Here is a 14,023-nt window from a genome sequence, read left to right on the forward strand (position 1 = left end):
AATGCAACAAATGAACAAGAGAAAGCACAAAGTATTTAATGAAGTGTAAAAATAACCCTTATCACCCTCTTAGAAATAGATGCCCAATTTCACTGCTGATTAGTTACATAGTTGACATTTAATTAATAGTAAGTAAAGATTGTCTTTTAAGTGACTAGAAAAGAGTTTGCAGTAAGGTATCCTATAGCTCCCGGATATAGGCCCTTTATGCCCCATATTGTGTCATGCGCACAAAAATAATTACACTAACTATCTCCTTTGTCTGTTTTTTAAAAGTGCAGACCTATGTCAATCAAAAATTTCTTTTAAGATACCTTTCTTTTACTAGGGAATTATGGTGAGTATTACAAGGTTCAAACATTTGCATAAAAACTTAGGTTTACTTCATTCCTAGAACAGGTAAAGGTTACTAGATGGGGAAGTATACATGTAATGTTGTTCCAGAACTTCATTTTAACAAACATCAAATTACCATTTAAAATATCTCTATATATACCACTCTGGCTGATGTGGCTCAGTTAGTTGGAGCATCATCCCATAAATTGAAAGGTCATGGGTTTGATTCCCAGTCAGAACACATGCCTAGGTTGCAGGATAGGTCTCTGGTCAATCCCCAGTTGGTTCCCCTGCTACAGGCAGCTGATTGATGTTTCTCTGTCACATCGATGTTTCTCTCTCCTTCTCTTCCCCGCTCCCTAAAATCAATAAGCATGTCCTCTAATAAGAATAATTTTTGTTTGTTTGTTTTAAGTAACTGACAGGCTTGAAGATTTAAAAATAAGAAAATAAAATAAAATATATTTCAATAAAATTTTATGTTCAAATATAATGAAATATGCTTATATATAATTATAGTCATTATTTGTTTTGTTGTAATTGCCTGTGATTTACCGAGTTTTATTTTATCTTTTACCACAAACATATTCTTTGAATGTTTAAAATGTGTCTCTGTAGATAAAATGAATCATACTTTAATTATGATAGCGCACAATTCCCCACCCCCATTTCTCTTTGAAATAACAGAAGACCAGCAGCACATCAATATTCAATTCAAAACCAAGGAAATTATTCTGGGAAAAAGGAGAAGTAGTCATTATAATAATAATAATAATAATAATAATAATAATAATAATAAATCATAAAATGATTAAACTAGCAATACATAGTGTCTCAAAGGGTCTGAGGAGTGGGTGGGATATCTAGTTCCCTAACCTCCTCTGCAACGATCCTAATTAATGATTTCTTCCCCGCTTATTTTGCAAGTTGAACAGCAGCAGCAGCAGCTAGCATTTACTGAAAACATTATTTATCAGATTCTATGTGAAATTCCTTAAATCCATAACTCATTTAATACTCAAAATACCAAGTGAGATACCATTTCTCAATTTCATAGATAAACTGAAGTACAGAGAGATTAAGTAACTTGCCTCTCTGCAGTTATGAATAAATAGCCCAGTGAAGCTTCAAATTCAAGCAGCCTGTCTTTTTGAGCCCCCAATCTTAATCACTATGTATAACTCCATCTCTTCTTTTATCATTTGTATTTTAAATTCTGTGCTCCAGTGGATATTGAATTTTTTAAAGTTCTTCCAAAATACCAGTCTCACTTGAACCCATTTTGTTAGTCTGGACTTACACTTCCTTCTCTCTATCTACTTCATAGCAGTAAGTTCTAAACATCTTTAAGTTCTCAACATTGATATCACTCTCATCCTTAGTTTATATCACTGCCCTCCTGATGCCTTAATTTTAGGTTCAGTGTTTCTTCTGCATATTCTCATTATATGTCTCTAACAGCATTTTTGATGTTGCATAGAAATTGAATGAATTAATGTCTATCTTGCGATCTAGACCATAGGTATTCTGAAGGGGAAGACCCCATATATCTTGTTCATTTTTTAATTGCAGTATTTAGCATGGTGAATGACACCTAATAGACTTTCAAAAGCATTTGTTCATTTATTCAGCTGATCAACACCTACCAGGTGGCAGGCAGTGTTCTAGGCCTTAGGCAGACAACAGTGAACCTGAGAGAAAAAGTACTTGCCCTTGTGGGGCTTATTTTCTTGTTGGGGATGGGGCTAAGTTATAATTAAAATAAATGTGTATACTATGCAATAGATGGTCTTAAATGCTATAGAGAAATATAAGACTGTGAAGTAGGCTGGAGTTTGTGGTGAGCTTGAAGACTTTAAGGAAGTTAAGCAACCTTGACAAGAGTAAGAATAGGTGATTGATTGGAGTATCTTGACTGGATGGAGACATGGTGCAAAGATAATAAGGAGTTTATCTATCAAAAGGGCAGAGAAATGATAATTGAAGGAGAAAGAAGGTTCATAGAAATATTTTTCTAAAGATACTAGGAATTAACAGTATATTTGTATAATAATGGGGAAATTCCAGGAGAGACTGAAAACTTGATGATATTATATATATATATATATTTTCTAGAGCTATGTGCTTGAATCAGTGGAGTCAAATATCTATAGGCTTTATATAAAAACATTCAATTAACAATTATTTTTTTTAAATAATGGAAGTTTATTTGTCTTTCATGTAACTGTCAAGGTAAGAGCAGATCAGACCTAAGATGTTTGGACCACAATGTCAGGATCACAGGTTCTTTGTTGGTTTATTCCTCAACCGCCTTTAAGCATGGTTTGGTCCACATTGCACAAAATGCCTCATAATCACATTCTAGCAAGGAGGGAAGAAGAGGATGAAGCAGGGGTGTGCATGTTCTTTCTCTCTGAGGGCAGGAAGTGGCATGCAATACACATAGTATGATCCAATGCAGAACTTAAACACAACCCACAACTAATTTCAAAGGCTGCTGGGGAATGTCATTCTTATTCTGGTCTACAAGAGTTTAAAATTTGTGATCCCTTTTCCTATAGCAGAAGGGAAGTTGGGATTTGACATATTTTCAACTCTATAACCTTTCCAGTCAGGATCATTAGAATATATATATATTGTTCTTCCTTCTACCCAACCTCCACTCCCCAGTTTATCCCACTGGCTGGTAGCTGTAGCAGGGAAGGGGGTGGGTATGGGGGTGGGGAGATTCTATTCTCTACTACATAAAAGAAAAAGGTAATTTGTGTGTCCAGTGGAAGGAGACTTTTTCCTAACCCCAATGTGATAGTATTAGGAGGTGGGGCTTTTGAGAGGTAGTTAAAATTAGATGAGGTCATGAGAATGGGGCCCTCAAGAGTGGAATGGGCCCTCATAAGAGTCAGGAGACAACTTGCTACTCCTGCTTTCTCCCATGTGAATATTTGAGGAGAAATTGGCTCTCTGCAACTGGAAGAAAGCCCACACCTGAACTCGACGATGCTGGCTCCCTGATCTTGCACTTCGAGCCTCCAAAACTGTTGTTTATAATCCATTCAGTCTACGGTACTTTGTTATAACCTCTTGAATGAACTAAAGCAATCTTGTAAGTTTGTTTTGATTAAACTAAAACAACAAATAATAATTTCTTATTCAGTGCCTGACATATGACGTGCATAGTGTATTTTCACTTAATATCTCCTTAATGTATAACCTCTGAGGCCTTGAACTTTATATGACTCACCACTGCCTCCACAATGCACACACAACACCTGGAATAATAGGTAATTGGTAAGTATTTGTGAATGAATGTGATGCCATTGATGACAATCTAGCATTTTTTTACAAGTATTATTAAAATAAAGCACGTGGTCTAAGGTCTTTTTCCTTTCTATCATTCTGTTATTACAAAGCTCTGCCACTATGTAAGCCCTTCACTTCATTATTTTGGGCTAAAAATTAATGATCCCATTATCTTTCCTTATTGTACATCAGGTTGACCTAACTCAAATCATTTTCAGGCAGTCCGTACCAATTCCACAGAGCTTGAAGGTCAGCTATCAATATCCTTGTGGTTCTTCTGCCCACTGTGCTTGAATAACCCAGTGATTATTCATACAGTACACAAGCCAGCTCAGTGGGTCTGTTTTAATCTGAATTATAGTGTATATTGCTTTAAACAGTGTGGTCAAGCACCACCTACTTAGTGCTGGGAAACTTTTATAGCAAAGTAGAGAAATACTGGGATGCTAATGAAATTGTCTAAGAAACTGGGTGTTAATGTCTGTGACCCTACCAAAAGACCGCAGTCCTGAACGATGGAAACTACTATTGCTCAGTGGACTCTTCACTTAATTTTTGAGAAATGATCTATTAATGAATCAGAAATACATTACCTTGTATTTAGCCTGTATTCTTCTTGATTGAATCAGAATATTGCATTCCATTTTGTAAAGCAGTATTCGATTAGTAGTATTTCTAAAGAGATATGAGGTATTAATCCAAAGGAATGAGGTTAAAATATTTTTGCAAACCACTTATGATATTTGCCTTCCATTGCAAGTCCTCATCTATAGTCTTTTTAAACTATAGTAGAAAATTAGTGCTAATTTTTAAATGGCATGATAAATAAAACATTTTACTTCCCAAACTAAAAAATACATAAAATAATTTTCTGAGAAGCTTTCAAGGAAAAAAAACTACAAAATTCCTTTTTCTGGGTAAATATAAATCATCAATACTATATTACAGTCATGTCGGCTTTAAAACAAAGAAGGGAACAATAGAACTTGTTTATAAACTATAATTTATGCTTAGGTTAGGAAGGAAACTATATTTTAAAAGTGTGTGCATTCCACAGATTTAACTTTCATTAAACCCTTCCCTCCCTTTATGTATCAGGATAAATCTCACTTTTACCCTGAAGGAAGCTTTACATTCCACAAAAAAAGAAGAAACCAGATGAAATCAAGTGTTCTCTACACAACAAAGGAGTCTATATGTCTGCAGGTTTTTACTTTTTTCAATGACTTTTTCATGAAGAAAGGAAAACTTGCTGTTTGGTGGGAAGGGGGTTGTAAGTATTCTTTAGCCCATATTTGTTACACTTTTACTATTATCAAAAATAGTTACCATGGTAATAGCTCCATTTATATCTAATCTTAGAGCTGAATTATAGAAAACATTCCCACTGAGTAGTGTACAATGCCTTTTGATGGTTTCATCTAGCCTATTATTTAAAGTGGGAATTATTTTAAATACTATCAAGTTGTTACATTCTACTCATGACTGCCCTTTTGTTACTCTCAAGCTCTTGAAATCCTTTGGTGTGTAGTATTGGAAAAACCCTGTTTAATTTCAATATGTATTCTTTAATAATGTTTCATTACTCCTCCTTTCATGAATGCTTTATAAGCTTAGGTATAGATGATACTTTATTTTCTTTTACAACTTAAAACTCAAATGGAATTATTAAAAAAAACCCTAACTTAAAGGGGAGAGACCTGGGGACCTGCATGAAAGAGGTGACAGAATTAAGCAAAAAAGAAAACAACTAAACTAATAGACACAAACAACAGTACGGCGATTACCGGAGGGAATGGGGAGTGAGTGGAGGTAGAAGAGGGCAAAGCCGGGGTAAACGGTGATAGAAGGAGACTTGACTCAGGGTGGTGAACGTGCAACATAAGTTACAGATGATGTATCATAGAATTGTATATCTGATACCTACCTGATTTTATTAACCAATGTCACCCTAATAAATTCAAATATAAGATAAAAAACAATTATATTAACATAAAATATGTATGAAATAATAATATTAGCATCATTTAAGGACCCTTAAATATAAGAGAATCACTTTCTCTAAAAGATACTCATATCTTATGATCAAAAGTCATAAATAAATGAAAGATGACCATAGACTCACAAGCTTTAAAGGAACTTTGAGGGACCATTCAATTTATCCTTCCAACTTTAGTCTGAACCAACACTAAATCACCCAATATGATTCTTTTTCTAGAGAACATTCTGTAAAGATGATCCTTACACCCTCCATGATCATATACTTCAATGTTTTACAACCTTACTTTCCAGAAATCCTTCCCAGTATTTGACTGAGGTGCACTATGCATCAGTTTAACTAGACCTTCCCTAGCTCTGTGCCATGTTTACTCACTAACACTTACGAGATAATCCTCAGCAAATTGCTAATATGCTTTAAATTAAAATTTTGTTAACGATAGCAAGCTGAATATGAAGAAGGGGAAGATACCATGCACTGGCTATATGGAATTACTAAGAAAATAGGATAAATCTACCTCCAGGATAACCATTAAAATTATTGTCTAAAACAACTATTTACAAATGTTGAAAAGCCTGATGATACATTGTAAAAGAAAAGGAGACCATCTCATTATAACATAGCATAATTATAACCCAATTTAAAAACTTGACTATAGAAACCTTGAGATAAATAAAATGATAATCATTCTGTTATAATATTAAAATGTGACATTTTTTACATTCCATTTGCTAGCTTTTGGCATTTTTTTTTTAAAGAGGAAAGAATAAAATGAATGAGGTAAGCACTCTCATTCATTTTACAAGTTAATACCCATTTTCAACCTTCCCTTTATTGTTGGCTTTCAATTTGGAGGCTGAAGGAGGCAAATAGAACCAAACCCTGTCCCCTCCTGCTTCCTCAGCAAAGAACACTAATTATGCAACTGTCTGGATAATGAAATAAAAGCAGATGTTTGCTAAGATACATTTGACAAAATACACTTTCCTGCAAAAAATTACCGATGGCTATCAATAGTTATTAATCCTCTACTCACTTACCTATTTTTCCAGCCTTGAATAGAGATTTCATGTCTAAATGGAACCCTTATCTAAGAACCATAACAGAAAGTCTAATTCTGGTCTTGACATCATTTAACTACTCCACCAGCATGAGCAATTTTGAAACTCTTGACATGGAAGAAAGACAAACCTCTATTTGTTTCAGCCATGACTGCCCAAGTTTTCTATTCCTTTTAACCAAAATACTTTTCTCTTTGGTTCAATATGGCACATACAATTTCAATATTACTATGAGTTTGATAATTTTGTGAAAAACTTTTCAAGAAATTTAACACTGCACCTGAAATTCTACATGTTTGTGTTAAAATATGTTACTTGCTAGTTGTTTAAAAAAAAAACTTAAAGTAAAATTTTTCAATAGAAAAGGTTAGTGTTGTCATTAGATGTAAATGAGCTTTCACAAAGATTTTGACAAAGGAAGAGCACATGAATGTCAAGTCAATGATTATGTTTTCCTTATATATTACATAGTTTTACATGTTTGAAGAAACAGGCTTGGCAAAATTCAGATGTGACATCAAAATAAAGTCATTGGCATTTGAGTTTTTCTAGCTTTTGGTTCATCTTTGACAAGTTTTCAAGTCTGAAACTTTCAGCAAGCATGCTTTCTAAAGTAAATTTTAGTAAGTAGTAAACTATTACTATTGGCATTTACAATGAAAATGTTCCTATAGAGTACATATGTGCCCTATGAATTAGTGGGTCCTGTTATCAAGGTAGTTAATGTTAACTTGAGGAATAAAATAATTAAGAGATTTTGTGTTTTCATGGATAGATCAAAAGCAAACCAAGAATGTGTCCTCATTTTGACACTGTCCCTTTCAACTATACTAAATTTGGAGATTGCTGTTTTTATTTCAACAAGCAATGAGAGACATTGTTAGGATGATGATAAGACGAGGATCCTATAACAAATAAAGTATTTCCGACTTCTAGCTCTTATTTCATCCTTTTGGCCAGAGAAGTGGCAAAGACAGCACCCACATTGCTTACCTTAATATTTTCCTGAAGATCATTCCGACAAAAGATTTCTAATGCAATTCTCTCTGATACGAATCCATCCACAACCATAAAGTTGTTCTTGGTGAACTCCAAGGGTTCTGTTTTTTCATAAGGGACATTAATATTCACTTTTAATTTTTTTTCCATCACAAAACAACATCTGACTCTGTTTTGCATCTAACACCCGGTGCAGTGCTGAAACCCACAATCTCTGGTAATGTTCGAAAGTCAGATCCAAATGCTTCAAAAAGTACCTGAGTTAAAGGCCTTTTGGTACAGAGCATATCCACTAGTGCTTTATGAAACCCATTTTAATACCCCCTTTATACTATCTTTGTTCTTTCTGAAAGGATAAATTTTTCTTCTCACTATACAAATGTTCCTAGAAAACCAGTTGTCTTCCAAGTGGCAGTTAACCATTGAACCAACCATGGTGTCTTTGCCCGGAATAAAAACTTCTTACTAAGCTGCTTACTAAAAAAAGAAGAAAATGGAAATAATACTACATGGACTTTGAACTCATGTTCAGGGTTACATGAAGGGGCATTTAAAATATTTTTCTCATTAAAAATACCGGCACAAAAATATTATTTTATAATTACATATTTATTTTATTTCTATTATACAAAGCCCAGTTTGGCTGCCTAGAGCTATGAAATCATCTTTGACTCCACCACTATCCTCAACATTTCTTATATGAAAATAAAGCTAATTAAAAAAAAAAGCAACTCCATCACGAAGGTGTCTGAAGAAAAATGTTTCACATTCTAATATTACCTAGTTAGAGATCAAGAATCTCTTTTTAAGTACAAGAGATTTCACCAATGACACCTTCAAAGATGCGTAATTATTAAGTACCTTATACATGTTTTGAAACTCTTCTTTGTTCCCTAGTTCTTGCTACAACAAGTTCTTGCAATAGTGTTTAACCTACTGAAGTTATAATGCCATAGGCTTATATGAATAGGCTCACATATTTATGTTTGTATTTCAGTAGACATTGTTAACCTAAACCTGTTCTTACTATCAATAAAAGTAGACGTCCTTTCTTAGGAAAATGGAACAAGAAAATATTTGATACATTTGGCACAGGTAGGTTGAGACCAGTAAGAAAAAACAATTTTATATGCTCTTATGAACAGATACAGTGATTATCTCCAATAAACAAATTAAGTTTAGCAAGCAGTATACAATTTCTCTTAAATAATCCTCAATTTCACCATTGAAATGTTAAGAAATGCACTCTTGTAACAGGGAGAATGAGAGTGAGAGGGGTGTATATTCTAAATTCTAATTATCCCACTTGGAAAAATTATAGAGTTAAATTTAGGTCAAATTTAGAACTCTGATAAAGGGCTGTCTTTTTTTCCTTCATGTAGGAAAAATAAAACAGCATCAGGTGAAATGGACTTTGCTATGTTTGCAAACTTTATTAGAAATTAGCTGTTTCTAGGGAACTAAAACATTTCAACTGGAGCCAAGAGTACAGAGGGGAGGAGACTTTGTATTTTCCAAGAATAATGAAACCAAAGAGTTGCAGCCAAATTTTGAAGGGAATCTAAGTGCTGTTTGGGGAAAAGATGACTAAATGAATTACCAGTGGCTGTTTGTCACCTCCCTAAGCCCTGCCGAAAAAAGACAGTACTGAATAGCTTTTATAATCTTTTTTCTTATCCTTTTTCTTTCAAATCAAGCCAAGAAGAATATAGTTAAAGGCTTAATTTTCACTGAAATCTTCCATGTGAAATTAGACCTCTGAATCCAACTTTTCCCAGCTGTCTTTTTTTTTTTCCCTGAACAGTAAGTAATCAGTGTTTAATTACTTGACTTTTAGATGGTACAACCTTTGAGATTTTGCTGACTTACTGAGGCTTTAAGGTGCATTGTTCAGAATGTTCAATGACCCTGGATGTCCTGTTAGTCCTAACAATGTTAAGATTAGAAAAAGGGAAAGTGGACTGGAGCAGGCTCTGGGTATACCACTGCACACACTCTAAAGGCCTTAGATTTTATTAATTTTTGATGTGATCAGACATAAGGTAGAAATGGGAACATAGATCCTTGTTTCTGTTTTTACTTATGAGTGCAGTTTCATTACTAATTACTGCAGCTTAAGGCTTTCATGTGGGAGATATTGTATTGTGACTACAAAACAGAAAAATAAAAAGGAGAAAGTAGTTGGAAAAAGTCCTTTTATTCTATCAGAGCAAACAAATATACAATTCAAAACCAAAAACAAAAAAACCCATAAACCTGCTTTAATGATTATTTTAATCTCTAGTTTAAACATATTCCTTCTTTTATTTGAAGTTTTGCAGCAATAAGTGGAAAATTTTACAGTTATGCAAATCTCAACTTGCTACTTTTAAAATTATTTTACAGACTCAGTGTATGTAAAAATCACAGCATGAACATATGGTTTCTTTATTAATTTTAATCAAATATCAAGAATCAATTAAGTCAATTTAAATATCAGTAATAAATCAAGGATTTGTGTGTAATTTAAAGAAAAATAAATCAAAAGAACTTGTGTGATTTTAAATATATGTAATTTCTATTCTATCCACACCAAAAAAAAAATGAGATTCATTACACACAAGGACATATATTATAAAAAAAATTTTAAATCTCACAAATGACAACTTTGCCTTGTGAAGGCCTAAAAAAATTTTACCTTAAAATAGCTTTTATTCAGCAGTTGAAACTAGACTGAGACTCTTTGACTGGGGAAACCATTTATATTGTTAACTGATTTATCCTCAATGACTAGGCTAGTGCATGGTACAGTGCAGGTACTCCTATAAACATGTGTTCAATAGAATTGACCATGTACACAATAAGTGGACAATGTCAGTACTTTTTTTAAAGGCAAACTATTTATATTTTTCTTATCCCTCAAATATACCTACAAAATCGGAGTGTTAACATGCATTAGTTATTCCCGACTGTTGTCAAGATTTTATTTTCATTTTGCTTTTCTGCATTTTCAGTTTTATGCAATGATTACATACTTATCATCAGAAAAGCAATTAATGTGATTTAAATAATTGTTAGAATGATTTAAAGAGAAAAACCCAGAGAAAATAGGCATGTATTTACCTAGAACCAAGGTTGTCTATATGGACTGAGAAACTTAAAAAGAAAAATATACATGTGAAGTATACTTTTAAACGGCCATAATGGTTTGATCACTCACATTCTATTTTTTAGTGTACTTTTTGCAATACAAATGTGCTATAATAATAGGTATTTCTTAGAGTTACCCTGAGGTTCAAATTAGATAAAGTGAATGCATAAAAATGTCTGTGCTTGATGGAATTAAACATCTGAAGGGAGAAGGAGGAGAAAGAAAGGGAGGAGACAAAAGAAGAGGAACAAGTGGAGACAGCAATGAGGAAGAAGAAGAGGAAGAGGAAGATGAGGAGAGGAAGAGTAGGAGGAGGGATAAAGGAGGAAGAGGAGAATGAGACGGAAGAGGAGAAGGAGAGAAAGAGGAGGGGGGAAAGAAAAAGGAAGGTAGTAAGATGGAGAGGAGAAGGGAAGGGTGAAAAAGAAAGGGAGCCAGAGGGGAGGAAGGAGGGGAGGGGGAGTAGAAGAGGCAGAGGAAGAATCTGACACTATTTTATATATTGCTGCTTTTCTTTTTCCCTGCAGCTGTAAATTGCGTATCTGAATTATCTGTATAATTTTGACATTCTTTTCTTTTCTTTTTCAATTTCTGTTCACATCATTTTATTTATTTATTTATTTATTTTTATTTTCAAATCATGTTTAGTCTATTACAGTTGTCTCAATTTTTCCCCCTTTGCCCTCCTCCACCCATCCCACCCTACCCCCCCACAGTCAATTCCCACTCTGTTGCCCATGTTCATGCGTGTAAATCATGTATCTGAATTATCTGTATATTTTGGCATTCTTTCCTTTTTTATATACTACCACTGCTACTATTCATGAATGACTCACATACCAAATTAGGCCTTTTACATTTTAAAAAAATCTCATTTAATCATTACAAGGGTCCTATGAGATGGATATTTCCTCCATTTTAAACATGAAGAAAGTAACATTTGCAGTGTTCAACTAATTTGCCTAAATTCACACAAAACTAGAAATGGCTCAAACAAAATTTGAACTTCAGCCTGTTCATGTATTAAGACTTTTAAAGTCTTAAAATATGTATTTCACTTAAATCTCTTTTTGCTTCCTTGTAAAGGATAAGTAAAAAATAACAATATAAAAAATAACTATAAATATGAAGAGAAGCAGAAAATTGAATTTCAAATTAGTTCTTTTCAGATTACAGTATAGATGATTGCTTCAGTTGAAAGAAGATAATGAATCTCTTTATAATGATTTCAACTGAAATAAGAAACATGTTTCAGCTTCACTAATTTCAAATATGAAAACTCTCCTCCATTAAAAATTTACTTTTAATTCTTGCTAAAAAGATATGCTACATTATTCCATTATTGATTTTAAAATATAAACAAAATCAGAAAGATAATAAGCAAAATATCCTACATTTTTAAATACATAACTTGTTATTTTTGTTAAATTCATGTCAGATATGTCCTTTTTCATTAAACTGACAAAATAGTTCTTATTTCTTTACCTTCCTCTTTCTTTGCCCCAAACGATTATTTTGGCTACTTAGTTTATACACACCTAAGCAGGAAAAATAAACAGTATTTGCTCTTTAAAAAGTCGTAAGATAACATTTGACCAATGAAAAATTTTAAATTATTGGCCAATTCTCCCACACCAAAAGTTTTTACTTAATTTTATTTATCTTTAAATTAATGTAAAAATATAAATTTTATACTCTTCTATTATATCCAGTGTTTTTTTTAACTATCTGATAAATGGTTGGACATAAAACTTATAAAATTGTCATTTTCTCTGGATTCTTTGCCTTTTTCCAACAAACAAATGCAAGTGACTGACTTATTTTCTTGGTTTAGTCTAGTCTGAAGCTTAAACTGACTTCAAAATGAACAACTGACCTACTCGTGTACACAGTGGAGGTATTTAACAAACAACATTAAAATATCTGCCTAGATTGATTACAAAATCAATGTTCTTCAGCTCATGTAGAAGTCATTGTAGCTTAAGCATGTTACATGAACTACCTGCCTAATGCTAATATATCTTTACATCACAGACAATCCAATTTGGTGATAAAGGCTATGAAATGTGGAAAGGAAATTTAAGCATTCTCAAGCTTCTTTCAATTTGCATTTTTTCTTTAAAAAAAAGTGCTTCCTGGCTTTTAAGTTGTTGTTGGTGGTGGTAGTTTTAGTTTTTAGGAGGTGTGTATGGAGAGGAGGGGTTGTTGCCATCTTGCTTTTGATTTTTGGTTTTCAGGATGTCTGAGAGTTCTCCTGGAGCTTAGGAGAGAGTGGGCTGGTAAGAAAGCAGAAGCATAGCCCTGGCTGTTGTGGCTCAATGGATTGAGTGCCAGCCTGAGAACCAAAGGGTCACCAGGTCAGTTCCCAGTCTAGGGCACATGCTTGGGTTGCAGGCCAGGTCCCCACTTGAGGGTGCATGAGGAACAACCAAGCATTGATGCTTCTCTCTTCTCTCTCTCCCTCCCTTCTCCTCTCTAAAAATAAAGCAAGCAGAAGAATAGATATATTACATTAAGAACTACATCAAAAAGGAAACATAATCTTTTCTTTTCAAAACTATATTGTAGAAATGGATATATATCAATGACTTGAGGTGCCCCACCTGAATGACCGCAAATAAAAGTTAGCTGTATCTTTGGGCTGCCAGGCTATGATAAACTATAAAGGGTTTCTGTTCAAAGTTGATTTAATACTATTAACAGGGAAAGAAGCCAGCAGGGCATATCCTCTGGAGACTAATATTCTTCATATCTCAAATTCAGCTTTGGTTAAGGACTCCAAAACAGACTTTAGAGATTGGCAACCTGCATGTTTATGCAGTGGAATTTGACAAGCATGACATTTCTTGCATATCAAGCATGCCAGGTAGCATTCATGAGAGAACCCTAGTTGCATGTGGTTTTTGCTAAATTAAAAGTCTTTCAAAATACACAATTGTTTTCAGATTTTAATTTGGAATATGTTTTAAAATGCGCATGTATGTCTATAGGTGTCAGGCAGGGGAGTCGGATTACTAATTGAGCACATAGAAAAGAGAAAGCAGTGAAGCTACCCTCTTTTTTTCCTAAAACTGGATTTTAAAAGTTAATTGAAATATTATTTTTCAAACATTTTGGAAAATAATTGACAAATATGATTGTATATATTTAAACTGTACAGTTTGATGATTTGATGTATATGCATATTGTGGAGTGATC

Source organism: Pteronotus mesoamericanus, unplaced genomic scaffold, assembly GCF_021234165.1.
Source record: "Pteronotus mesoamericanus isolate MK-2021 breed Mesoamerican mustached bat unplaced genomic scaffold, CSHL_Meso_final contig_181, whole genome shotgun sequence".
In the NCBI taxonomy this organism is placed as follows: Eukaryota; Metazoa; Chordata; class Mammalia; order Chiroptera; family Mormoopidae; genus Pteronotus; species Pteronotus mesoamericanus.